Here is a 27,245-nt window from a genome sequence, read left to right on the forward strand (position 1 = left end):
AACCTTCAAAATACCGAAAATCTGGATGTACCGTTCTATAAAGGATATATGAAGGCGTAGACCTATACCGACAAATTTCATATGGAAAGTTTTATACCCCAAATGAAGACTTAATACCAAATTTCAGCCTCTTCCGTGGAATATTGAGGCCACAACCTTAAAAAACGAAAATCTGGAGGTACCGTTCAATGGGGGCTATATGAAGGCGTGGACCTATACCGATAAAATTCATATGGAAAGTTGAAAGTGAAGACTAAATACCAAATTTCAGCCATTTCGGAGGGATATTGAGGCCACAATCTTCAAAATACCGAAAATCTGGAGGTATGGGGGCTATATCAAAACGTGGACAGACATAGCCCATTTGCAATACCATACATCGGAGGAGTAACAGAAACTTCGATGATGCGAGTGGATCGAAAGAGACCACCAAACATACCACCAATGCATATTACGGTTCACAACGGGTGAATCTATAAATCAAATAGTATCGGACCGGATACCAGAATCAAGTGAAGTAACTCTGTGTGAAGTTCTAATACCGGACAGAGATATGTGGATCGATGGAACCCTTGCACAGATTCCCGCTGGAATCTGTGGGTTTACGGACGGGGCTGTGTTAGGGGGGAGAACGGGACTGGGTCTTTATATCGTAGACACGGAAACGAGGATGTCCCTTCGTCTGCCGGATCATAACACGATCCTCCAGGCCGAAATCCGAGCGATTACAGAATGTCTGAACTGGTTTAAAACTAATACAAGGCCACTCACAGTTAACATCCTTACGGATAGTAAAGCAGCTATTAGAGCTATAACAAGTAAGGCAACAATATCGAAAACTGTCTTAGAGTGTAAAAATTCAATTAACTACTATTCCCATTATGGCTCGGTAAACATTATATGGGTACCAGGACACATAGGGATTACGGGAAACGAAGTAGCAAACTCCTTAGCAAAACAAGCCAGGGAGCTACCTACAGTAAGTCTAGACTATGCCAAACCTTTAAAGGCGGCGCGTATAGAACTAAAAGCTTGGGCAAAGAATGCTCATGTATCCCTATGGAATAACCAGGAAAAGGGAAAAACTACAAAAATTCTATGGGGAAACCCAGACCAGGACAAAACAAGTGACCTCCTAGTGATGAGTAAAATGGATATCAGTAGATTGATCGGTGTCCTCACAGGGCATCTAGGACTACAAGCGCATCTGCACAGGATACGCTGTGCAGAGAATAGTGAATGCAGGGCATGTGGCGAGGACAACGAAACTTTGGAACACTATCTCTGCCACTGCCAGGCTTTCACAAACTTAAGAACTCAACTAATGGGAAACGACATAATTACAGGACTCGACCATATCAAGGACATCGGGTTCAAAAACTTGAGGGACTACGTCAATGGGACGGAACTCCTAAACTAACAACAATCTCCAGGACACATAAAATTAGAGCACACAACAGGCCTCTTCTGGCTTAAGTGTATGCCCTTTCTTTTTAAGGACATGTGGTGATCTTGAATCACCCCTCTTCTCAACCTAACCTAACCTAACAGAAACTTCTATACCAAAGAACAAAGCTCTATCTTAAAAATTGCGAGCTGTATCTTGACTTCAACAGTCAGATGGACGGACGGACATGCTTATAAAATATTCTTTAAAAAATCCACGCTCATAGGTCAGATTGTGCTTAGAAAAATATTCTTTAAAAAATCCACGCTCATAGGTCAGATTGTGCTTAGAAAAATATTCTTTAAAAAATCCACGCTCATAGGTCAGATTGTGCTTAGAAAAATATTCTTTAAAAAATCCACGCTCATAGGTGAGATTGTGCTTAGAAAAATATTCTTTAAAAAATCCACGCTCATAGGTCAGATTGTGCTTAGAAAAATATTCTTTAAAAAATCCACGCTCATAGGTGAGATTGTGCTTAGAAAAATATTCTTTAAAAAATCCACGCTCATAGGTCAGATGGTGCTTAGAAAAATATTCTTTAAAAAATCCACGCTCATAGGTAAGATTGTGCTTAGAAAAATATTCTTTAAAAAATCCACGCTCATAGATTCAGTCAGATTGTGCTTAGAAAAATATTCTTTAAAAAATCCACGCTCATAGGTAAGATTGTGCTTAGAAAAATATTCTTTAAAAAATCCACGCTCATAGATTCAGTCAGATTGTGCTTAGAAAAATATTCTTTAAAAAATCCACGCTCATAGATTCAGTCAGATTGTGCTTAGAAAAATATTCTTTAAAAAATCCACGCTCATAGATTCAGTCAGATTGTGCTTAGAAAAATATTCTTTAAAAAATCCACGCTCATAGATTCAGTCAGATTGTGCTTAGAAAAATATTCTTTAAAAAATCCACGCTCATAGATTCAGTCAGATTGTGCTTAGAAAAATATTCTTTAAAAAATCCACGCTCATAGATTCAGTCAGATTGTGCTTAGAAAAATATTCTTTAAAAAATCCACGCTCATAGATTCAGTCAGATTGTGCTTAGAAAAATATTCTTTAAAAAATCCACGCTCATAGATTCAGTCAGATTGTCCTTAGAAAAATATTCTTTAAAAGTCCACGCTCATAGGTCAGATTGTGCTTAGAAAAATATTCTTTAAAAAATCCACGCTCATAGGTCAGAAAAATATTCTTTAAAAATCCACTCTCATAGGTCAGATTGTGCTTAGAAAAATATTCTTTAAAAAATCCACGCTCACAGGTCAGATTGTCCTTAGAAAAATATTCTTTAGAAATCCACGCTCATAGGTCAGATTGTCCTTAGAAAATTATTCTTTAAAAATCCACGCTCATAGGTCAGATTGTCCTTAGAAAAATATTCTTTAAAAATCCACGCTCATAGGTCAGGTTTTGCTTAGAAAAATATTCTTTAAAATGCACGCTCATAGGTCAGACTGTCCTTAGAAAATTATTCTTTAAAAATCCACGCTCATAGGTCAGATTGTCCTTAGAAAAATATTCTTTAAATATCCACGCTCATAGGTCAGATTGTACTTAGACAAACATTCTTTAAAAATCCACGCTCATAGGTCAGATTGTCCTTAGAAAAATATTGTTTAAAAATCCACGCTCATAGGTCAGATTGTCATTAGAAAAATATTGTTTAAAAATCCACGCTCATAGGTCAGATTGCCCTTAGAAAAATATTCTTTAAAAATCCACGCTCTTAGGTCAGGTTTTCCTTAGAAAAATATTCTTTAAAATGCACGCTCATAGGTCAGACTGTCCTTAGAAAAATATTCTTTAAAATGCACGCTCATAGGTCAGACTGTCCTTAGAAAATTATTATTTAAAAATCCACGCTCATAGGTCAGATTGTCCTTAGAAAAATATTCTTTAGAAATCCACGCTCATAGGTCAGATTGTCCTTAGAAAAATATTCTTTAAAAATCCACGCTCATAGGTCAGATTGTCCTTAGAAAAATATTCTTTAAAAATCCACGCTCATAGGTCAGGTTTTCCTTAGAAAAATATTCTTTAAAATGCACGCTCATAGTTCAGACTGTCCTTAGAAAATTATTCTTTAAAAATCCACGCTCATGATCAGATTGTGCTTAGAAAAAATTCTTTAAAAATCCACGCTCATGATCAGATTGTGCTTAGAAAAAATTCTTTAAAAATCCACGCTCATAGGTCAGATTGTGCTTAGAAAAATATTCTTTAAAAATCCACCCTCATAGGTCAGATTGTATATAGAAAAATATTCTTTAGAAATCCACGCTCATAGGTCAGACTGTCCTTAGAAAATTATTCTTTAAAATGCACGCTCATAGTTCAGACTGTCCTTAGAAAAAATTCTTTAAAAATCCACGCTCATGATCAGATTGTGCTTAGAAAAAATTCTTTAAAAATCCACGCTCATGATCAGATTGTGCTTAGAAAAAATTCTTTAAAAATCCACCCTCATAGGTCAGATTGTCCATAGAAAAATATTCTTTAAAAATCCACCCTCATAGGTCAGATTGTCCATAGAAAAATATTCTTTAGAAATCCACGCTCATAGGTCAGATTGTCCTTAGAAAATTTTTCTTTAAAAATCCACGCTCATAGTTCAGATTGTCATTAGAAAAATATTGTTTAAAAATCCACGCTCATAGGTCAGATTGTCCTTAGAAAATTATTCTTTAAAAATCCACGCTCATAGCTCAGAATGTCCATAGAAAAATATTCTTTAAAAATCCACGCTCATAGGCCAGATCGTCCTTAGAAAAATATTCCTTAAAAATCCACGCTCATAGGCCAGATTGTTCTTAGAAAATTATTCTTTAAAAATACACGCTCATAGGCCAGATTGTCCTTAGAAAAATATTCTTTAAAAGTACAAGCTCATAGGCCAGATTGTCCTTTAAAAAATATTCTTTAAAAATCCACGCTCATAGGCCAGATTGTCCTTAGAAAAATATCCTTTAAAATAACAAGCTCATAGGCCAGATTGTCCTTTAAAAATATTCTTTAAAAATCCACGCTCATAGGCCAGATTGTCCTTAGAAAAATATTCTTAAAATATCCACGCTTATAGGTCAGACTGTCCTTAGAAAAACATTCTTTAAAAATCCACGCTCATGGTCAGATTGTCCTTAGATTGTCTATTTGTAAAACATTTTTTTGCTAACAGCTTTAAACTGCTCATGTGCTAGACCATCGACACATGTATCGAGAGCCAAAGATGTTTTTAATCATCTCTGCCATCTAAGAACATACACATGCCAAACTTAACAACCAAAATTGTCGTAACACCTTTTTGTCATTTCAATCAGAACGACCACCAGCAGAATCAACATACACATATTTCTCTATATTCCTTCTTCCGAAATTTCAAATGGAGCGTTGTCACCTTTTCTAATGGCTGGCTGGTCGCCTCAGCCAACAATTAAATGAAGGAATGCAAAAAAATCTGATTACACCGGTTATTATAATAAATCCGGAACAATGAAGCACATGGCTACAATGTACCAACAAAACACCACTTGAATACCAAGGCATCTGTTCCTGGCTTTTACTTTGCAGGCTGCGTACTAGAAGAAAAGACAAAAACACCAAATTTGTTTGACACCGACACTACTACTACTAGTCATGCCTTTGTTGTTTCATATAAATTTGCTGGCGCACTTAGTGCAAAACCTGGTGCGCACTTTACCATACTCAGTCTATTTAAGGAATCAATCTACAACACACAGTCGTACTCAGAACTCAGACAAACTGTGGAGGAATGTCTGGCAGATATTAGTGAACGATGTTGGTATGGGAAGGCAGAGGAAAAAAATCGTATGGACTTTTAACTAAGTTTTGTTTTGAAACACTACTCATAGGTCTGAATATTCATCTCAAGTATATAACAGCCCTATTAGCGTGGGTTTTGAAAGAATACTTTTCTAAAGACAATCTGACCTATGAGCGTGGATTTTTAAAGAATATTTTTCTAAGGGCAATCTGACCAATGAGCGTGGATTTTTAAAGAATATTTTTCTAAGGACAATCTTTATTATGAGCGTGTATTTTTATAGAATATTTTTCTAAGGACAATCTGAATTATGAGCGTGGATTTTTCAAGATTTTTTTAAGGACAATCTGACATATGAGCGTGGATTTTTAAAGAATATTTTTCTATGGACAATCTGACCTATGAGCGTGGATTTTTAAAGAATATTTTTCTAAGCACAATCTGACCAATGAGCGTGGATTTTTAAAGAATATTTTTCTAAGCACAATCTGACCTATGAGCGTGGATTTTTAAAGAATATTTTTCTAAGCACAATCTGACCTATGAGCGTGGATTTTTAAAGAATATTTTTCTAAGCACAATCTGACCTATGAGCGTGGATTTTTAAAGAATATTTTTCTAAGCACAATCTGACCTATGAGCGTGGATTTTTAAAGAATATTTTTCTAAGCACAATCTGACCTATGAGCGTGGATTTTTAAAGAATATTTTTCTAAGCACAATCTGACCTATGAGCGTGGATTTTTAAAGAATATTTTTCTAAGCACAATGTGACCTATGAGCGTGGATTTTTAAAGAATATTTTTCTAAGCACAATCTAACCTATGAGCGTGGATTTTTAAAGAATATTTTTCTAAGCACAATCTGACCTATGAGCGTGGATTTTTAAAGAATATTTTTCTAAGCACAATCTGACCTATGAGCGTGGATTTTTAAAGAATATTTTTCTAAGCACAATCTGACCTATGAGCGTGGATTTTTAAAGAATATTTTTCTAAGCACAATCTGACCTATGAGCGTGGATTTTTAAAGAATATTTTTCTAAGCACAATCTGACCTATGAGCGTGGATTTTTAAAGAATATTTTTCTAAGTACAATCTGACCTATGACCGTGGATTTTTAAAGAATATTTTTCTAAGCACAATCTGACCTATGAGCGTGGATTTTTAAAGAATATTTTTCTAAGCACAATCTGACCTATGAGCGTGGATTTTTAAAGAATATTTTTCTAAGCACAATCTGACCTATGAGCGTGGATTTTTAAAGAATATTTTTCTAAGCACAATCTGACCTATGAGCGTGGATTTTTAAAGAATATTTTTCTAAGCACAATCTGACCTATGAGCGTGGATTTTTAAAGAATATTTTTCTAAGCACAATCTGACCTATGAGCGTGGATTTTTAAAGAATATTTTTCTAAGCACAATCTGATCTACGAGCGTGGATTTTTAAAGAATATTTTTCTAAGGACAATCTGATCTACGAGCGTGGATTTTTAAAGAATATTTTTCTAAGCACAATCTGATCTACGAGCGTGGATTTTTAAAGAATATTTTTCTAAGGACAATCTGATCTACGAGCGTGGATTTTTAAAGAATATTTTTCTAAGGACAATCTGATCTACGAGCGTGGATTTTTATACCCCAGAATTTATGCTAACGAGGGTATATACACTTTCATACGGGCAAAATGTGCCTCAGCGAAATAATGGTTTTAGACCCCAAGTATGTTTGGACGAAATGTATTTCAGACAATTTGGAGTCGATTGAGCAATGTCCGTCCGTCTGTCTGTCTGGCTGCTGGAGCGCACGATAACTTTCGAACGGATGAACCGATTCGGTTCAAATTTTGGCTTTCGTAATATTTTGCCCAAACTCAATCGGTCCACTCCTTCGAGTACCTCCCACACAAAATTTTGGAAAAGTTCAGTTTATGACCTGCTTCCGAATCGTTTTGATTTTTGTTGTAACAACTTGTATTCACGGCCCTCCATACGGCGGTACAAGTTTCATCAGGGGCAAGTCCATACTTCCTGAGAAAATAGCCTGAATGTTGCAAAAAAACCCTTATGACACCGTGTAAGGTGGTTGGAGCGCAAGATAACTCTCGAACGGATCTGCCAATTCGGTCCAAAATTTGGCCTTAGTAATATTTTGTCCAAACATAGTTTAAGTTTGAAGATAAGCCATATCGGTCCACTCCTTCAGGTACCTCCCCCACAAAAGTTCAAAAATGTTTGGAAAAATTGTTCGTACGGTAACTCTTGAAGGAAGTGGCCGAATTGGTATAAAGTATATACACATCCTAATATATCTACCAGATATAGATCAGGTTCAAATATGGACTATATTTGTCCAATCCATTCGGTACCTCCCACACAAAATTGCGGATAAGTTTACTTGAAGACCTGCCCTTGACTAACTTTGATTTCTGTTGAAGCAACTTGCAATCGCGGTCTCAATTATAACGGTAAAAGTTGTTTCAGTGGCAAGTCCATACTTCTTGGGAAAACAGCCCGAAAGTTGTAAAAAAACCCTATGGCACCATATGTAGTAGTTGGAGAGCACAATAACTCTCGAACTGATACACCAATTTGGTCCAAAATTTCGTTATATTTTGTCCAAACTTAGTTTAACTTCTAAAATGGCCCATATCGGTCCCTTCAACGTTTGTGTCCAAGTGCAGTTTAGGGTCTGTTCGGAGATCCTTTGGAAATTTATACCGATGATATACAGCCATATTATGTTTTCCGTGGACAAGTCCATGCTTCCTGGCATAATGGCCCAACAGGTGTACGATAACCCACTGAAATGACTAGTGGGCGCGATAATAAAATCCTCTTGCGTAATGCACTATGTCGGTCCATTCCCTCCTCCGCAAAACTTTTGAACTTTAATCGTAAATTTTTGTCGGCAAGTTCAAATGTCCAAAAAGTGCCACAAAATTCTGAAAAGACCCTAAATACATTCGATCTGTCCGTAGATGAAAGTTCAAATTCACATAGGCTGAGGGTATATCTCTGTCGGCAAAGCCGACTGATACTTTTTTACTTGTTAAAGAATATATTTCTAAGGACAATCTGACCTTTGAGCGTGGTTTTGTAAAGAATATTTTTCTAAGGACAGTCTGACCTCTGAGCGTAGTTTTTTAAAGAATATTTTTCTAAGGACAATCTGACCTATGAGCGTGGATGTTTAAAGAATATTTTCCTAAAGGCAATCTGACCTATGAGCGTGGATTTTTAAAGAATATTTTCCTAAAGGCAATCTGACCTATGAGCGTGGATTTTTAAAGAATATTTTTTTAAGGACAATCTGACCTATGAGCGTGGATTTTTAAAGAATATTTTTTTAAGGACAATCTGACCTATGAGCGTGGATTTTTAAAGAATATTTTTTTAAGGACAATCTGACCTATGAGAGTGGATGTTAAAAGAATATCTTCCTAAAGACAATCTGACCTATGAGCGTGGACTTTTAAAGAATATTTTTCTAAGGACAATCTGCCCTATGAACGTGGATTTTTAAAGAGTATTTTTTCAAATATTTATTATTTCTCTTCCTTGACATACGACCCCCTTTCAAATTACCAGCCACTTCGCAATTGCTTTTAAGATACAAAACTACAATTACTCTAGCATTTATTTTTGACAAATACCAGCACACAGCGCAAAACCGCCACCTAAACGGGTGTTGAAATTGTAAGGATGTAGCAGCAAGTTGTGTTGGCAGTGGTGCCCGAAACACCGGTTCCTTAATTTTCTTTTCTTATTTCATTTCTTCTATTGGGGTGTCTGGTGTTTTGGGTTACCCAGTTCAATTGTTTTGGATTTCTGATATAGTGGTCGTAATTTGCTTATTCCTGCAAGGTATACAAATACTCATGCGTGTGTGTATTTGTCTGCTGGTATTGTATGGAATACTCAGTTGACAGCTGTCCTGGTGGCATCATCCCTTAAAATCAGTGCTTGCGAGCACACGCTTATTTATTTGTTGTATTTTATTTTGGGCACACAAGAGGTGCCAAAGACCTTGTTGAACTACGTCATCGGAAATACACCACAAACACCCTTGGAAGGAATGTAACAATTTTCTTGTTCTTTCAATCAAAAAAAAAAAATCGACGACAATTTTTTCCACTATTTCACCAGCATCCCTTCTTCATCTTCTTCTTCTTTATGAGCTTCTTAAGGATTCACTTCACAAACGATTGCCAGACAGAAAGAGGGAAGAGAATTCCAAGTGTCTGAAAAAATAAACCCAATGCGCCTGTATGTATGCGTGTCTTTGCACATGAGCAGTGATTTTGAGATACGTACTCCTCGGACATTGACTGGTACATCTGCGCTTATTGAAACAATACGGTACAATGATGACATGAGCTCAATGGTGGCCCGGTGCCGCAGGAAGAAAATAATAAAAATAATTCAAGAAACAACAACATTGGCTGACAGTCATAGCAATACAAAACCGTTGCAAACATTACTCGCTATTTATGGAATAATATTAGTTGTTGTTATTTTAGTTGTACCTGGTTTGATATATAAAGGAAATGATCTGCTGCTGCTGGCGATGCCGGTGATGGTGGATGAAAGGTCGATCTTTTGATTCTATCGTAATGTGGAAAGATGATTTCATTCTTCTTTTTTTTTTGGGCAACGTAACCGCAATTGTTGTATTATAGTTGTTGCTCTTGTCTTTTCTTTAAGATTTCAGGGAAATTAAAAGTTATTTGGCATGTGCAACTTTTCAATTCGTTTCTATTCAGGGTGGCGGAAAGGTAGTAGATTTTTTTGTGTGCAACAGCTGATGGTATTCCCGGCACATGATGTAAGTCAGTAACTAGTTTTTATTTCGACCAACTCTGAACTATAACCATCGAAATAAAAAACATTATGTTATTTCTAGCACAATATGCCTAACACGTAAAATTAAAAAAAAAAACTAAGAGAGGGCTATAGTCCAACGGGGCCGTCCATATGATACCCTACACCACTTCCTGTGGGCACTGTTTTCCACGGAATTTATTTTATATTATTGCGAAATTTTATGTTATTGATATAATCAAGTGATAATTTTTCATCATTTATCTTTATATATAAAACTCAATTGTCGTTTGTTGGTAATTGAATCAGTTGAAAACGGCTGGAGCGATTTGGATAATTTTTTGTGGAAATGTTAGTCATAGTCCAGTTTAGGTTTTTATGCAAAAAAAATTGGCCACGCCCACTTTTCCGCCCACTTTTATAAATATGTTATATCTACGAAACTACTCAACAAATTTTCCTGAAATTTTCAGGGAACGTAGAGTGATGGCCCCTTTTGAAATAGGCTACACATTTGGTTGAATTTCGGATCGGGCGGGGTACCTCCCCTATGCCCTATTTTTGTAAAAATTCAATATTTGCAACAATTACAAATGTATCGCTTTGAAAATTAATTTCCCAGTCAATGGCGATTGTGTCTCCGACCTTACGTGCTTATTTGGGGCATTAAGACTGGACAACGCCCACTTTTTTAAATATGTTATATCTACGAAACTACTGGATCGATTTTCCTGAAACTTTCAGCGAATGTACAGGGTTGGTCCCCGATAAAAATAGGCTACACATTTTTTGACTTTCGGATCGGGCGGGTACTTCCCCTATGCCCTATTTTTGTAAAAATGCAATATTTGCAACAAATACGAATGTATCGGTTTCGGAATTTATTTGCGAGTCAATGGCGATTGTGTCTCCAACCTTACGTACTTATTTGGGGACTTAAGATCCGACCACGCTCACTTTCTAATTAGGTTATATCTACAAAACTACTGAAGGGATTTTCAAGGAAATCGCGATTTTTCTAAACTTTTAAATCTTTAAAAATAAACATCAAATGTCGTTCGTTGGTTATGGCATCAGTTAAGAACGGCTGGACCGATTTCGATATTTTTTTATGCAAAGAAAATGTACGCCCACTTTTTTCAATTTTCAATTTTTGTCATTTCTACAAAAACTATTGAACCGATTTTCCTGAAATTGCCAGGGAATGTACAAGGATGGCCCCCGCTTAAAATAGGTTACAAATTCAGTTGAATTACGGAAGGGGCGGGGTACTTCCCCTATACCCTACTTTTTTAAAAATGTTATATTTACAATAATTACGAATGTATCTATTTCGGAAGACCTTACCCACTTTTTTAGGATCCAATGACTTGACCATACCCACTTTTTAAAATATGTTACATCTACAAAACTACTGAACCGATTTTCCTGAAAATGTCAGGGAATGTACGGGCATATTTTCTTGAATTTTGAAGGGGCATATTTGAAAAAAGACGCCTTACCTTTATGAATAAAAATCAATTGCTGTCATAACCCAACTTAGGTTTTTTGGAAAGAAAAGTTTACCATGCCCTCCAAAAACAGGTTACATATTTTATTGAATTCCAGAGGGAGCGGGGTACCTCCCTATGTGATATTTTTAAAAAACGTTATATTTGCAAAAATTATGCATGTATCGGATTAAAAATTTACGGATTAATCTACAATCTAGGTACTTCTTTAGGGCCTATAGGCCCGACCACGCCTGTTTTTATTAATATGTCATAACTCCAATACTACTGAAGGGATTTCCATAAAATTTGCGACAAAAGCTCAATGTTTGCCATTGTTATGTACATATATATTATGAATTTCGGAAGAGGTGGGGTACCTTCCCCATGCCTTTCTGTTAAACGCTATATATAAGCCAAATAAATGTATGATTATATCGGTTTCAGCATACATTTTGGTAGGCAATGAAGTTGTGTGCACCCTAGGTACATATTTGGAGCCAAAATACCGGACCAGGCCTACTTTTTTTAATATGTTATATCTTGAAAACTGATCAAGAAAAACTATATATTTACAAATTTACTTGAATGGTGAGGTTCAACGGTCCATCAATCATGAAAAGTCTCAATAAGCGGAAGAATTCGATTTAACCACTTTTTAACCTTTAAAATTAGATCGCTTTAGGATAAAGACAGGGACATGGACGATAATAAATCCTAAAAAGCATAAATTGGCGAAAAAAGAAAGGTTACAGACAAAAAAATCCTTTTCGGTTTGACAATAAACCGAAGAAGTGAGGTAGAAAATACCTATTTTTGAATTTTCAAGCATAAAGTCGATAAAAAGTTGTCATTAAAACTCATAACGACGGGCCAGCAACGCGGACCGGGGTCTGCTAGTTATTGATATAGTTTGCATCAAAGAGGTGGACAAGAGTTGGTTTTCAAGTTTCGTGATCGTAATATGTCGGACTATGCCCCCAGAATTTATGGTTTGGACCAAAAATTAAATTTAAATTAAATTTCACCCGCTAATTACTATCCGATCAATTTTCAGAATTATTGGCATTTTCCTTGCCCAAAACTCTTACTTCGTGCAAAAATTTGTCAGTATTAAAATATAACTGAGACCCCTAGCGTGATTATGGTTACACAATTAAAACTATTTACTAGGCTGTAACTGAGAATGTCAATATATATTAGGGTTATGACTTTTTTACAACCTCGTATCTCTATATGATATTTTGATGAGTTTTTACCTAAGATTGCATAAAACCTTAATTATAAAGTTATTCGATAAAAAGCTTCCCCAAAACAAGCTTTTAAAGTTTTTATTTTTCAGAACTTTTGACAATCTTTTGAAGTTACTATAAGCAGATATTTCACTGAAAACAATGTATTGGGCACACGACATAACCAAAATGACATAAACGTTTGTTTCTCACTAATTTTATCATCGTTTTATAACATATATATCATTTAATATTATATATATAGCTTTATTTCACATATCATAAATAATAAAAGTGGTTTGTGCGGGAACTTTTTTTAAAATTGAAATGAAATAAAAGTTATTTTAGTCATTAATAGGCAAAAGGACATTCATTCGTGCAACAGGAAATAGTTTTTTGCGAAAAAATTGTTTTCACTTCATAGAATTTTTTCAACAAAAAAAAAAGTTCAAAGTGATTTGTGCGGAACCTTTTTTATAATAACATGGAATGAATGTTATTTATTCATTTTGAGAAAAAATGTCAAAAATTCATAACCCCAATATATATATATATATATATATATATATATATATATATATATATATATATCTTCTAAATATAACTTACGGGGTTGGAATATATCTTTCAGGAATATAGGATATAGATATACAGGATATAGTCATCATACTAAAAATTTTTACAATTTTCATTTTGGTACATTAAACAAGCTAAATATTATCTGATCATCATGTTAAATTGCAAGCTTCTTGTCATAAACTCACACCTTACCAAACCATCATTGTGACCGCACAACATCGGTTAAAAATTTTGTTTTTAGCCTATTTCACCTCCTAAATATTTCTGTTATGTCTGGTTTTTATACCATCCATAGTGTGTAGGGTATTAAGCTTGTTTTTCTCTTTATAACACATCGAACTAATCACTTGCGACCATATAAGGTATATACATCAGGGTTATAACTTTTTCACTTTTTTGCAAATATCAAAAATACCACCACATAGCCGTGTAGAGCATGGAAAAATATTAAGAAATGCGTTATCAATTTTTCACTACGGTTAAAAAAGTTTCCGCACCGAGTGCATGCAAGTTTTCCCTTGCAATTATTTCTTTAAATTGTAATTTTTTACAGAAAATCGTTATTAATTCGGCCATTTTTTGGTGAAATTGAAAATAATTTTCAACATCTGTCAAGTTTAAATAAGTCTCGTACATGACTTTCGCAAAATCGCGAAATTTTAAGTGAAAAATAACAAAGACATTTACATTCCATCACAAGCTGCAATTTCTAAAGAACAACGAGAAGAACTATACAGAAATACTTTGAAATATCAAGACTGGTGCTTACATTTCGATGGAAAAAAATGTGTAAAAAGGAAATTCAAGTGATAGTGATTAAAAATGAGCTTGTTGAGAAAAAATAAGCAGTGTTAGTACTTGAGAATGGGAGCTCCACCACAATATTTAATGGAATAAAGGACACATTAACAAAATTCAACTTATGGCCGTCTATCAAAATGGTAATTTATAATACAACAAGTGTCAATACCGGTAACAAAAATGGTATTGTGACTTTACTAAAACAACATTTCCAAAGTATGTCATTGCCTCCCCCACAATATATTGGCTGCCATCACCATGTTCTCGATTTGATATTGAAACAAACATCAATCCCAATATTGCATACCATTTTGTTACAAATATACTAGAATATTATGGATATCTTAAATCTAACTATAAACAAGGTGAAGAAATTATCCAATTTTCAAAAATAAAATGGAGGGATGATATGGAATTCTTATACTCCCTTAGCCAATCTTATAAAAAAATTTAAGAGAAAGCAATATTTCCGTATATAAATTTTAAATCTCTGCCTTCAATTAGCAATACCAGATGGAATTCCAGAGCTATATTTGCAATTTTGACTTTCATCTCGCTTCCAAACTATCGAGAAGAGTTGAAACCCATTTGTGATTTTATTTGTGGTCCCTGGTATAAAATTTGGCTTGTTGACCATTGTTTCATTGAAAATAATTTTGATGCATTGAGTAAATCTTTAATCAACTTCACTAAAGCTTATGCATGTTTTCGAAGACATTGGGTACAAGAACCATCCCAAATTAAAGACATACAGCGCAGTAACATATGTGCCGAGCGAGCGATAAAAGTCGTACAGGATATATACCCACTATGTAAAACGGTTCGAACGCTAAACTTAAAATTTATATCATACAATTCCTAATTTGTTCGCTTTTATATGTTACAATATATAATTGTATACCTTTATGCGTTTTTTCAACAATTTCAAATAAAAAATAAAGAAAAACAGGTAAGCCAAAGCTATAGCCGGACGGGGCCGACCATGTGATACCCTACACCTTTACCACAAATCAAAATTTCTTTATGGAACAAATAAACTTATTGTAAGAAATAACTTTGTGGATTCTGGTACCGCATGACACCAAGCTTAAATAATAATATAATAATTTTTTCACAAACATCTCAGACGGGACAAGGGAGACTTCTCTCATATCAATGAGTGAGTGTACCACGATTCATATTCGCTCAATTATATGGGACCCACAGCTTATCTCCGAGTCCGAATGGCGTGCCCTAAGACACCACTTGTATAGAAATTTTATATGACTGAAATACTCAGAAAATGTCGCAAACCTTACTGAAGGATATTTTGCCACCGTTGAAGATTTGATTTTGTCTGGCTGGAGAATCATTTTGCAAAAAGGTGGCAAAACGACCCATGCTGCAATGTATGTATAAAAATCCAATTGGACAATTAAAACCTTAGGGCACCATGTAATTTGCAATAATGCAAAAACTGGGAATAGGAAAATGTGGTTTTTTACACAAAACACATTATATATTAAGAAGTAGGCCCGTTATCTAGCAGACACGTGACTGCAATTTGCATCAGGGGGAAGATTAGTAGTTCTTTTTCTATATGTAGGCTACTTTGCCGGTATATGCCCTCCAGGAAATAAAATATAGACCAAAAACTGCTAAATAATATCAGATCAACATCCAAATTTGGAGGCATATTCTTCTACCTAAAATCTTACCTCGCGCAAAATTTCGTGTTTATTGAGCTATAATTGCGACCTCTAGCGTGTTTATGATAACACTACAAACAAATAACTCGGTTATCGTATCATGTTATCTTATCATGTTATCTTATCATGTACACCAACACAATTGAAATCAATAGGAAGGTCAGGCGTTCCTCTTCCAAGTATAGCTTACTTGCTCGGAATGTCTCTTCCAGGAAAAGAGATATAAGCTGTATATTAAAAATGTTCACACAAAAGTTGTGATCCATTTAACCCTCTAAATCTATCTGATCGCCATCTCAAATTGCAAGCTTCTTCTTTCTCATATACTCTTACCTTATTTAAAATTTCGAGGCGATCGGACTATTATTGCGACCTACAGCAGCTACAAAATCGGATAAAAATTTTGTTTTTGGTCCATTTTACCCGCTAAATATTTCACGATCATCACCAATTAAAATAGTGATCTATTCTGATGTGAAACCGACCTCCATACCAAATTTCGTGACGATCGGTCCATAATTGCGGCCTGGAGTTTGATTACAACTTATAATGGACAGACGGACGGACACACATCTCAAAATCGCTTTATCTCGCCGAGATATGAAGATTGGTATACCACCCCCAATGTTGTATACCAATCTTCATATCTCGGAGAGATAAAGCGATTTTGAGATGTGTGTCCGTCCGTGTTTCCAACGAATGTTTCGCGGTGTTACATGAATTTTTACCAAAACGAACTTATAATACCCTTTCCACATAGTGGTGTAGGGTATAAATAATAAGAAAAAGTACAAAAAAACTTCAAGGTGCTTGAAATAGAGTCGAACCATTACATGGGGGCTATACCAAAACGTGGACTGATATAGCCTATCTTCGAATTTGACCTGCCTATTCAAAAAAGACACTCGGGTGCAAAATTTTAGCGCTGTACCTCAATTATTGCGGACGCTAGAGTGATTACAACAGACCACCTACCTAACAAAACTCGATTATAGTTTTTAAGAATAAGCTATTTCTTTCTACAGAAATTTTAAAGAATATGTATAGTATTATCCAAATAGGAAAAATAATCGTCTTTATGGGCACGCATAAACCTTCAAATATTTTGACCTAATTTTTCGGTTTCCTCACTATTGGATTCCATATACATATTCATTAGAGATCGGTGATAACAAAAAACTGGGGTTTAGACAAGGAAAATCGAATTCTGAACCACCTTGTATAGGTGGTAGTGTCGGTGAGTCGAACGGTATATATTGTGACGAGAGGTATATGTTGCCATTTCCCTGCTCCATAGCACAGTTCCTCTCTTGTTAGTTAATATGGTTTATTCCAGAGACCTTGTTCTGAAAAGTCGAAAGTTCCTGAGCTATGCCACTATGTATATTAACTGCGATAATTTTCTCCTTCGGTCCATGGTTTCGCTCCAATAAAGGCTTATTTGAATGATTTCAATTATTTGTCCTCTAGTAAGAGTGCTTATTGGTGCCACTGATTACAAAGAAATAAGTTAAAATTTCTTTGTTGCAAATTTTCTTAAACATTCTCAATCCAATATACGTATGTTCGAATTTTATGGGTAAAATATGTAATTAATATCAATTGAAATGAAATTTCATACTGTAGATCAAAATAAGGTTGGACAATAGTTCAGAGTATTTGAGAAAAGGAAACATTTGAATATAGTTATTTGCTATCCCTTTTCCTCCATGAATTTCCAATTAAAATCATAAAAAAAACTATACTCAGTGTGGAACCATCCGTTTTATTCTTGACTAATTGTTTTCTTTTTTGATTTCGTTTAGCATTTTTGTCTAATTAATTTGTTTTACAAATTACTTCACCGAAAAAAAACAGCATCACAAGATTGAATGTGTTAATGTGGGTACATTATGTCACAGCGATTATCAACTGAGTGTGAGTGAGGCAGGATCGTTTCGAATTCCATCGAATAAGGAGCTCATTAATTTTTCCTAAGTTAAAAATATATCAATCAAATGGTCGTCAACTTTGGTCATGACATTTTCCCATGATCACAGCTCTTAGTTCAATGAGATTAGATTTTAATGAATTCGTTACATTAATTGTTGAGCTAAAGTAGCGATAAGGTATGCTGCAGGCCCCTGGGCGATTAATTATGTGCTAATATCATCTCAATTATAAGGAAACTCATTGAATAACAATGAAAATTGTATTCATCTTTCTTTTTAAATTGCTTTAGTTTCCACGAAGAAGAAAGAAGGATTTCGTGATTCCTTGTTATCACAAAATTCCCATACCTCGATGATTTTTGATAAAGAACTGTGCCTGTATGGTGATTGCATATGCTACCCCAGAAAAAAATTGTTCCCCTTAAAATCGTCTCGCTGGAGAATGAAAGCATACAATGTAAATTAATATTTGATTTCACGAATCACGGACCACCTTGGTGTTACCGGTTACTTCACTTCATGGCTCAGTGGGTTAGATCATTATAACAGTTGGCGAAATTAAACCAGCGTATCATGGTGTTTCTTTGTAATGCACAAAAGTCTTAGAAATTTGCCAAGGGGGCAGATTGTTCATTTCGAAGAAATTGGTCTTTTTGCATTGCAGAACTTTGCTATAAATTTGTCAAAAGAAAAAAGAGATTAATTGCGAATTTTCGCATAACCAGCCAGTCACATACCTTTTACTCCATTTCACTTATAATATATAATAGAACAGTTGTAAAGTATTTCAACTCAAAACAAAAAGAAAACAATTAAGAAACAATTCTTACCAGTATGCACCACAATTCAACTCGGGTCTTGCGAAGTGCGCTAAAAATGCACATATGTACGTTTGTTCATACCGTGGCGTAAATTCACATAGTTTGGGCAACTAAGTGGACAACCCATTGAGAATTTACTCCGCAATAGGTCCTCTTTTGTTCATATCTTATTAAATGTCAACTAATAATGTGAACTTTTTCTTGTTACTATACATAAAGGCCACTTAGTGGTATTTAAGAAACTTGAGTCGCAAATTGTTCCAAAAATGAGATTCTAGATTGCTAATGATTTATATTCCAGTGGATTAATATTTACAAAAATAAGGCCCCATGAAATAACACCCCAAATTGAAAATGAAAACAACAACAAAACTTATGGGGTCTATTTTCGGCCTATCGGGACCATTTTTCATTTAGCTGTTGGGGCCGATTTCTCTTCACAACAAGTAAATCGAAAATTTGAAAATAAAATTGTGGTCTGAAAAAATATTGCATTTGTCATTGAGGCCTTTTTGCACATTTTTAGAGCCCAAATGCAATCCATTGTTTAACAGAAAAAACAAATTGGGGTGAAGATTCAAAAGTTATTATGAAGAAAACGAAAAAATTTAGGGTGTAATTTCATAAATTTTATTAATGTGGCCACAACCTTCAAAATACCGAAATTCGGAAGGTACCGTTCTATGGGGGCTATATGATGGCGTGGACCTATACCTACAAATTTCGGGGGGAAAGTTTTATACGCCTAAAGAAGACTAAATACCAAATTTCAGCCATCTCGGTGTGATAATGAGGCTAAAACGTTCAAAATATCGAAAATCGGGAGATATATGGGGGCTATATCAACACGTGGACCTATATAAACATTTTATGGTAGAAATGTTTCTTAGCCTCTGGAAACACAAAATACAAAGTTACAACCGATTCTTTGGACAAATGGGTCTAATACATTCAAAATATATTAAAATGACGCGTACTTTATAAGGGGCCTATATAACCCAACTTTGGTAGGAATGTTTTCTGGCATCTGAAGACACAAAATGCCAAATTACAACCAATTCTGTGGTCAAATGGGTCTAATACATTCAAAATATAATAAAATGACGCGTACTTTATATGGGGCCATATATGGGGCCTATACCAAATCGTGGACCTATATAACCCAACTTTGGTAGGAATATTTTTTGGCCTCTGGAGACACAAAGTACCAAATTACAACCAATTCGGTGGTAAAATGGGCCAAATATCTTAAAAATTCCTTAAAACGACGACGCGTCACGCGTCATTTTGTATGGGGGCTATACGAAAGCGGGGAAATTTTTTATGTATTTTGCAGTTTTTACAAAAACTCTGAAGTTTCTTAAATAATAAAAATATTTTTGTAAAAAACGGTGCATGTGAAAATATTTTTGAAAAAAAAATCGCGCGGTTTTAGATAATCTTTGTATTTTCTAAAATTGTGAAAATATTTATTTTAAAAAATCGCGCGATTTTGTCAAAAATATTTTCGCCTGCGGCTTTTTTCGGTTTTATAAAATTATTTGCAATTGTTTAGAAAAACTTTGTATTTAGTAAAACTGTAAAAAATATTTTTTTAAAAAACGCGCGATTTTGTCAAAAATATTTTCGCCTGCGGCTCTTTATACCCTATACCACAATGTGGAAAAGGGTATTATAAGTTTGTTTTGGTAAAAATTCATGTAACACCGCGAAATATTCGTCGGAGACCCCCAATGTGGTATACCAATCTTCATATCTCGACGAGATAAAGCGAATTTGAGATGTGTGTCCGTCCGTCCGTCAGTCCGTCCGTCCGTCCGTCCGTCTGTCCATTATAAATTGTAAACACGCTCCAGGCCGCAATTATGGACCGATCGTCACGAAATTTTGTATGGAGGTCGGGTTCAGATCAGAATAGATCCCTATTCTTATTAGTGATGATCGTGAAATATTTAGCGGGTGAAATGGACCAAAAACATAATATTTATCCAATTTTCTAGCGGCTCTGTAGGTCTCAATAATAGTGCGATCAACGCGTAATTTTAAATAAGGTAAGAGTATATCACAAAGGAGAAGCTTGCAATTTGAGATGGCGATCGGATAATATTTAGAGGATTAAATGGACCAAAACTTTTGTGTGAAAATTGTGAAAATTTTTAATATAGAGCTTAGATCTTAATTCCTGGAAGTGACATTCCGGACAAGTGAGATATACTTGAAAGTGGAACGCTTGACCTTTCAATTGATTCCAATTATGTTGGTGTGCATGATCAGATAACAGAGTTACAGCCTAATATATTCCGTTTTTTGTTTGTAGTGTAATAATAAACTCGCTAGAAGTCGCAATTATACATCAATAGTCACGAAATTTAGCACCGGGTAAGAGAATAGGTCGAAAAAGGCGCCTACAATTTTGAATGATGATCTGATATTCTTTAGCGGGTGAAATGGACCATTACTTTTGTATAAAAAATATAAAAATTTTATTTTTAGTCGATATTTTAATTCCTTTAGGACATATATATTTCGCAAAGTAGCCTACATATGGAAAAAAACTACTGACCTTTCCTCTGATGTAAATAGCAATAAAGTGTTTGCTAGATAACGGGCCTACTGCCTAATATATAATGGGTTCTGTGTAGAGAACCACATTTTTATCCCATGCTACATATTGTCTCTCCAAAAGTTTATGTAACACCACGAAATTTTCGTCCTAGACCCCTTATTTGGTATGCCAAAATTCATATCTCGACGAGATAAAGCGATTTAGCGATGTGTGTCCGTCCATTAAAAATTGTAAACAAGCTTAAAGCCGCAATTATGGACCGATTGTATCGAATTTTTTAAGGAGGTTGGTTTCGGGCCAGAATAGAAATGATTAGTTTTTGGTGATGATCGTGAAATGTTCAGGGGATGAAATGGACCAAAAACAAAATTTTAACCAATTTTGTAGCGGCTCTGTAGGTCAAAATAATAATATAAATAAATAAAAATTATTATGAAGAAGAAGCGTACAAACCAACGTGAAGATCAGATAATACATACTTAGCGGGTTAAATGGACTGAAACTTTTGTGTGAAATTGGTAAAAATTTCAATAACGTAGCGGTTAAACAACGGAAGTAGTAGTACTACGTAAGTGGGTTTCATTACATTTTAGTTTGTGTGAATTAAATTTTCCTTTCCTGCTACAACAATGTCTGTATTATTAAGTATTAAGTAATATACATTACATCTCTGATATTTGATCATTAAATTTTCACAATCATTGAAAAGAAGTTCCGTGGAGAGCGATTGTCCAGGGATAGTGGTATAGGGTATCCCATGGTCGGCTCCGTCCGACTATAGACTTTTCTTACTTGTTTTGATTTTATAAAAGTATTTGCAATTTTTAGAAAAACTTTGTATTTAGCAAAACTGTGAAAATATTTTTGAAAAAATTCGTTCTATTTTTTACAAAAATATTTTGGCCTGCGGCGTTTTTCGGTTTTATAAAATTATTTGCAATTGTTTAGAAAAAATTTGTATTTTCTAAAATTGTGAAAATATTTTATATTAAAAAATAGCGCGATTTTGTCAAACATATTTTCGCATGCGGATCTCTTTGGTTTTATAAAAGTATTTGGAAATTTTTAGTAAAGCTTTGTATTTTGTAAAACTGTGCAAATATTTTTGTAAAAAATCGAGCGACTTTTTTACGAAAATATTTTGCATTTTCTAAAATTGTGAAAATAGAGCGATTTTGTCAAAAATATTTTCGCTTGCGGCTCTTTCTTGTTGATTTTATAAAAGTATTTGCAATTTTTATACCCTATACCACAATGTGGAAAAGGGTATTATAAGTTTGTTTTGGTAAAAATTCATGTAACACCGCGAAATATACCAATCTTCATATCTCGACGAGATAAAGCGATTTTGAGATGTGTGTCGGTCCGTCAGTCCGTCCGTCCGTCCGTCTGTCCATTATAAATTGTAAACACGCTCCAGGACGCAATTATGGACCGATCGTCACGAAATTTTGTATGGAGGTCGGGTTCAGATCAGAATAGATCCCTATTCTTATTGGTGATGATCGCGAAATATTTAGCGGGTGAAATGGACCAAAAACATAATATTTATCCAATTTTCTAGCGGCTCTGTAGGTCTCAATAATAGTCCGATCAACGCGTAATTTTAAATAAGGTAAGAGTATATCACAAAGGAGAAGCTTGCAATGTGAGATGGCGATCGGATAATATTTAGAGGGTTAAATGGACCAAAACTTTTGTGTGAAAATTGTGAAAATTTTTAATATACAGCTTATATCTTAATTCCTGGAAGTGACATTCCGGACAAGTGAGATATACTTGAAAGTGGAACGATTGACCTTTCAATTGATGCCAATTATGTTGGTGTGCATGATCAGATAACAGAGTTACAGCCTAATGTATTCCGTTATTTGTTTGTAGTGTAATAATAAACTCGCTAGAAGTCGCAATTATACATCAATAGTCACGAAATTTTGCACCGGGTAAGAGTATAGGTCGAAAAAGATGCCTACAATTTTGAATGATGATCTGATATTCTTTAGCGGGTGAAATGGACCATTACTTTTGTATGAAAAATATAAAATTTTATTTATGGTCGATATTTTAATTCCTTGAGGACATATATATTTCGCAAAGTAGCCTACATATGGGAAAAACTACTGACCTTTCCTCTGATGTAAATTGCAATAAAGTGTTTGCTAGATAACGGGTCTACTGCCTAATATATAATGGGTTCCGTGTAGAGAACCACATTTTTATCCCATGCTACATATTGTTTCTCCAAAAGTTTGTGTAACACCACGAAATATTTGTCCTAGACCTATTATTTGGAATGCCAAAATTCATATCTCGACGAGATAAAGCGATTTAGCGATGTGTGTCAGTCCATTAAAAATTGTAAACAAGCTTAAGGCCGCAATTATGGACCGATTGTAACGAATTTTTTAAGGAGGTTGGGTTCGGGCCAGAATAGAAATGATTAGTTTTGCTGATGATCGTGAAATGTTCAGGGAATGAAATGGACCAAAAACAAAATTTTAACCAATTTTGTAGCGGCTCTATAGGTCAAAATAATAACCCGCAAAATTTTAAACAAAGTTTGAGTTTATGATGAAGAAGAAGCGTACAAACCAACGTGAAGATCAGATAATACTTAGCGGGTTAAACGGACTGAAACTTTTTTGTGAAATTGGTAAAAACTTCAATAACGTAGCGGTTAAACAACGGAAGTAGTAGTACTAATTAAGTGGGTTTCATTACATTTTAGTTTGTGTGAACTAAATTTTCTTTTCCTGCTACAAAAATGTCTTTGTCATGCTAGATAACTTTTTGGTTTTGGTCATAAGTATTATACAATTCATCTCTGATATTTGATAATTAAATTTTCACAATCATTGAAAAGAAGTTCTGTGGAGAGCGATTGTCCAGGGACAGTGGTATAGGGTATCCCATGGTCGGCTCCGTCCGACTATAGACTTTTCTTAATTGTTTAATATATGTTTTTTCTCTGCTACTCTTCAAATCTATTCAAACTGAATTAGAAACAAGTAAAAAAAGAGTTAAGTTCGGCCGGGCCGAACTTTTTATACCCTCCACCACGAATAGTAACAATTAGTTTTATTTCGTTTATGAAAATACTAAACTCTTTCTTTTATTGCAGGAGTAGTACATATATCTCAACTGATAACACTCCCTTCAAAACAGTTAATTTCCAATTTTCCGAATTGAGCGAAATACATAAAATTGGGCAAAATCGACCAGACCTAAACCTGGATATTCCGAATTTGGATAGTTAACAACATCGGGAGCGTCATTCTATGGAGGTTTTATAAAACGTTAACCTGTACCGATAAATTTCTGGAGGGAAAGTTTCGTAACTCTAGCGAAGCTAAATACCAAATTTCAGTTATTCCCATATAATATTGGGACTAAAACTTTCAAAATAGCGAAAATTGGGAGGGATCTTTCTATGGGGGGTATATAAAAACATGGAACAATACCGGAAATTTTCAGGTGGGAAGTTTTATACCACCAACGGAGATTAAATATCAAATTTCATCCGTTTCGATGGGATATTGATGACATAACCTTAAAATACCGAAAATCGGGAAGTACGCTTCTATGGGGGTTATTTGAAGAAATGGGCTCATACTGATAATTCTCTTCTGCACTATTTTATACACCCGTGGCAATTTAAATACTAAATTCCAGTCATATCGGTAGTATATTGAGGCCACAACTTTCAAAATACCGTAAATCGGAAGGTACGGTCCTATGGGGGCTATTTTGTAGCGGCTCTGTAGGTCAAAATAATAACCCGCAAAATTTTAAACAAAGTTTGAGTTTATGATGAAGAAGAAGCGTACAAACCAACGCGAAGATCAGATAATACTTAGCGTGTTAAATGGACTGAAACTTTTGTGTGAAATTGGTACAAATTTCAATAACGTAGCGGTTAAACAACGGAAGTAGTAGTACTTCATAAGTGGGTTTCATTATATTTTAGTTTGTGTGAACTAAATTTTCCTTTCCTGCTACAAAAATGTCTTTGTCATGCTAGATAACTTTTTGGTTTTGGTCATAAGTATTATACATTACATCTCTGATATTTAATAATTAAATTTTCACAATCATTGAAAAGAAGTTCCGTGGAGAGAGATTGTCCAGGGATAGTGGTATAGGGTATCCCATGGTCGGCTCCGTCCGACTATAGACTTTTCTTAATTGTTTAATATATGTTTTTTCTCTGCTACTCTTCAAATCTATTCAAACTGAATTAGAAACAAGTAAAAAAAGAGTTAAGTTCGGCCTAGCCGAACTTTTTATACCCTCCACCACGAATAGTAACAATTAGTTTTATTTCGTTTATGAAAGTACTAAACTCTTTCTTTTATTGTAAGAGTAGTACATATATCTCAACTGATAATACTCCCTTCAAAACAGTTAATTTACAATTTTCCGAATTGAACGAAATGCATAAAATTGGGCAAAACCGACTAGACCTAAACCTAGATATTCTGGATTTGGATAGTTAACAACATCGGGAGCGCCATTCTATGGAGGCTGTATAAAACGTTGACCTGTACCGATAAATTTCTGGAGGAAAGTTTCGTAACTCCAGCAAAGACTAAATACCAAATTTCAGTTATTCCCATTGAATATTGTGGCTAAAACTTTCAAAATAGCGAAAATTGGGAGGGATCTTTCTATGGGCGGTATATAAAAACATGGAACAATACTGGAAATTTTCAGGTGGGAAGTTTTATACCACCAACGGACATTAAATATCAAATTTCATCCGTTTCGATGGGATATTGATGACACAACCTTAAAATACCGAAAATCGGGAAGTACGCTTCTATGGGGGTTATTTAAACAAAAAGGCTCATACTGATAATTCTCTTCTGCAATATTTTATACACCCGTGGCAATTTAAACACTAAATTCCAGTCATATCGGTAGTATATTGAGGCCACAACTTTCAAAATACCGTAAATCGGAAGGTACGGTCCTATGGGGGCTATTTGAGGACGTCGACCTATACCGGCACATTTCGGCTGGAATGTTTCATGCCTCTATCAAATACTCTTAATACCAAATATCAGCTTTTTTGGTGAAGAACGAGCTATATGTAGAAAATCGGGAGGTACCGTTCTATGGGGGCTATATGAAGACATGGACCTATACCGACAAATTTCAGGTGGAAAGTTGTATACCCTCAACGTAGACTAAGTACCATCCTGCAGCCATTTCCATGTTATAATGAGGCTAAAACTTTCAATATACCGAAAATTGGGATATACCGTTCTATGGGGTACCCCCCAAACATGCAAGTATACCGAAAATTTCTGAGGGAATTTTTTGTAGCCCAGAAAAAGACTAAATACCAAATTACAGCTACTTCGGTGAAATAATGAGGCTACAAATTTCAAAATATAGATAATCGGCGGGTACCGTTCTTTCAAAACGTTGACCTGTACCAGCAAATTTCTGAGAGAAATTTTTGTAGCGAAGACTATGACCAAATTTTAGCCATTTCGGTTCTATAAAGCGTGGACCGATACAGATAAATTTCTGCATCCCAAAAAAGGACGAAATATCAAATTTCAGGCATTTTGGTAGTAAAGTATAGCTAAAACCTTCAAAAATACCGAAAATTGGGAGATATCGTTCTGTGGGGACTATATGAGGGCGTTGCATATGGAATATTTTATACCCCAAATGAAGACTAACCACCAAATTGCAGCCATTTCGGTGGAATATTGAGGCCACAACCTTCAAAATACCGAATATCGGGAGGTACCGTACTATGGGGCTATATGAAGGCGTGGACCTATACCTACAAATTTCCGAGGGAAAGTTGTATACCCCCAACGAAGACTAAATACCAAATTTCAGCCATAATGTGACTAAAACCTTCAAAATACCGAAACTTGGGAGATATCGTTCTATGGGGTCTATATCAAAACCTGGAGTTATATAAACATTTTAGGGTAGAAATATTTCTTAGCCTCTGCGAACACAAAATACAAACTTACAACCGATTCTGTGGTCAAATGGGACTAATACATTCAAAATATCTTAAAGTGACGCGTACTATATATGGGACGTTATATG

This window comes from Musca autumnalis, unplaced genomic scaffold (genome assembly GCF_047663935.1).
Source record: "Musca autumnalis isolate F117 unplaced genomic scaffold, ASM4766393v1 scaffold_114, whole genome shotgun sequence".
Lineage (NCBI taxonomy): Eukaryota > Metazoa > Arthropoda > Insecta > Diptera > Muscidae > Musca > Musca autumnalis.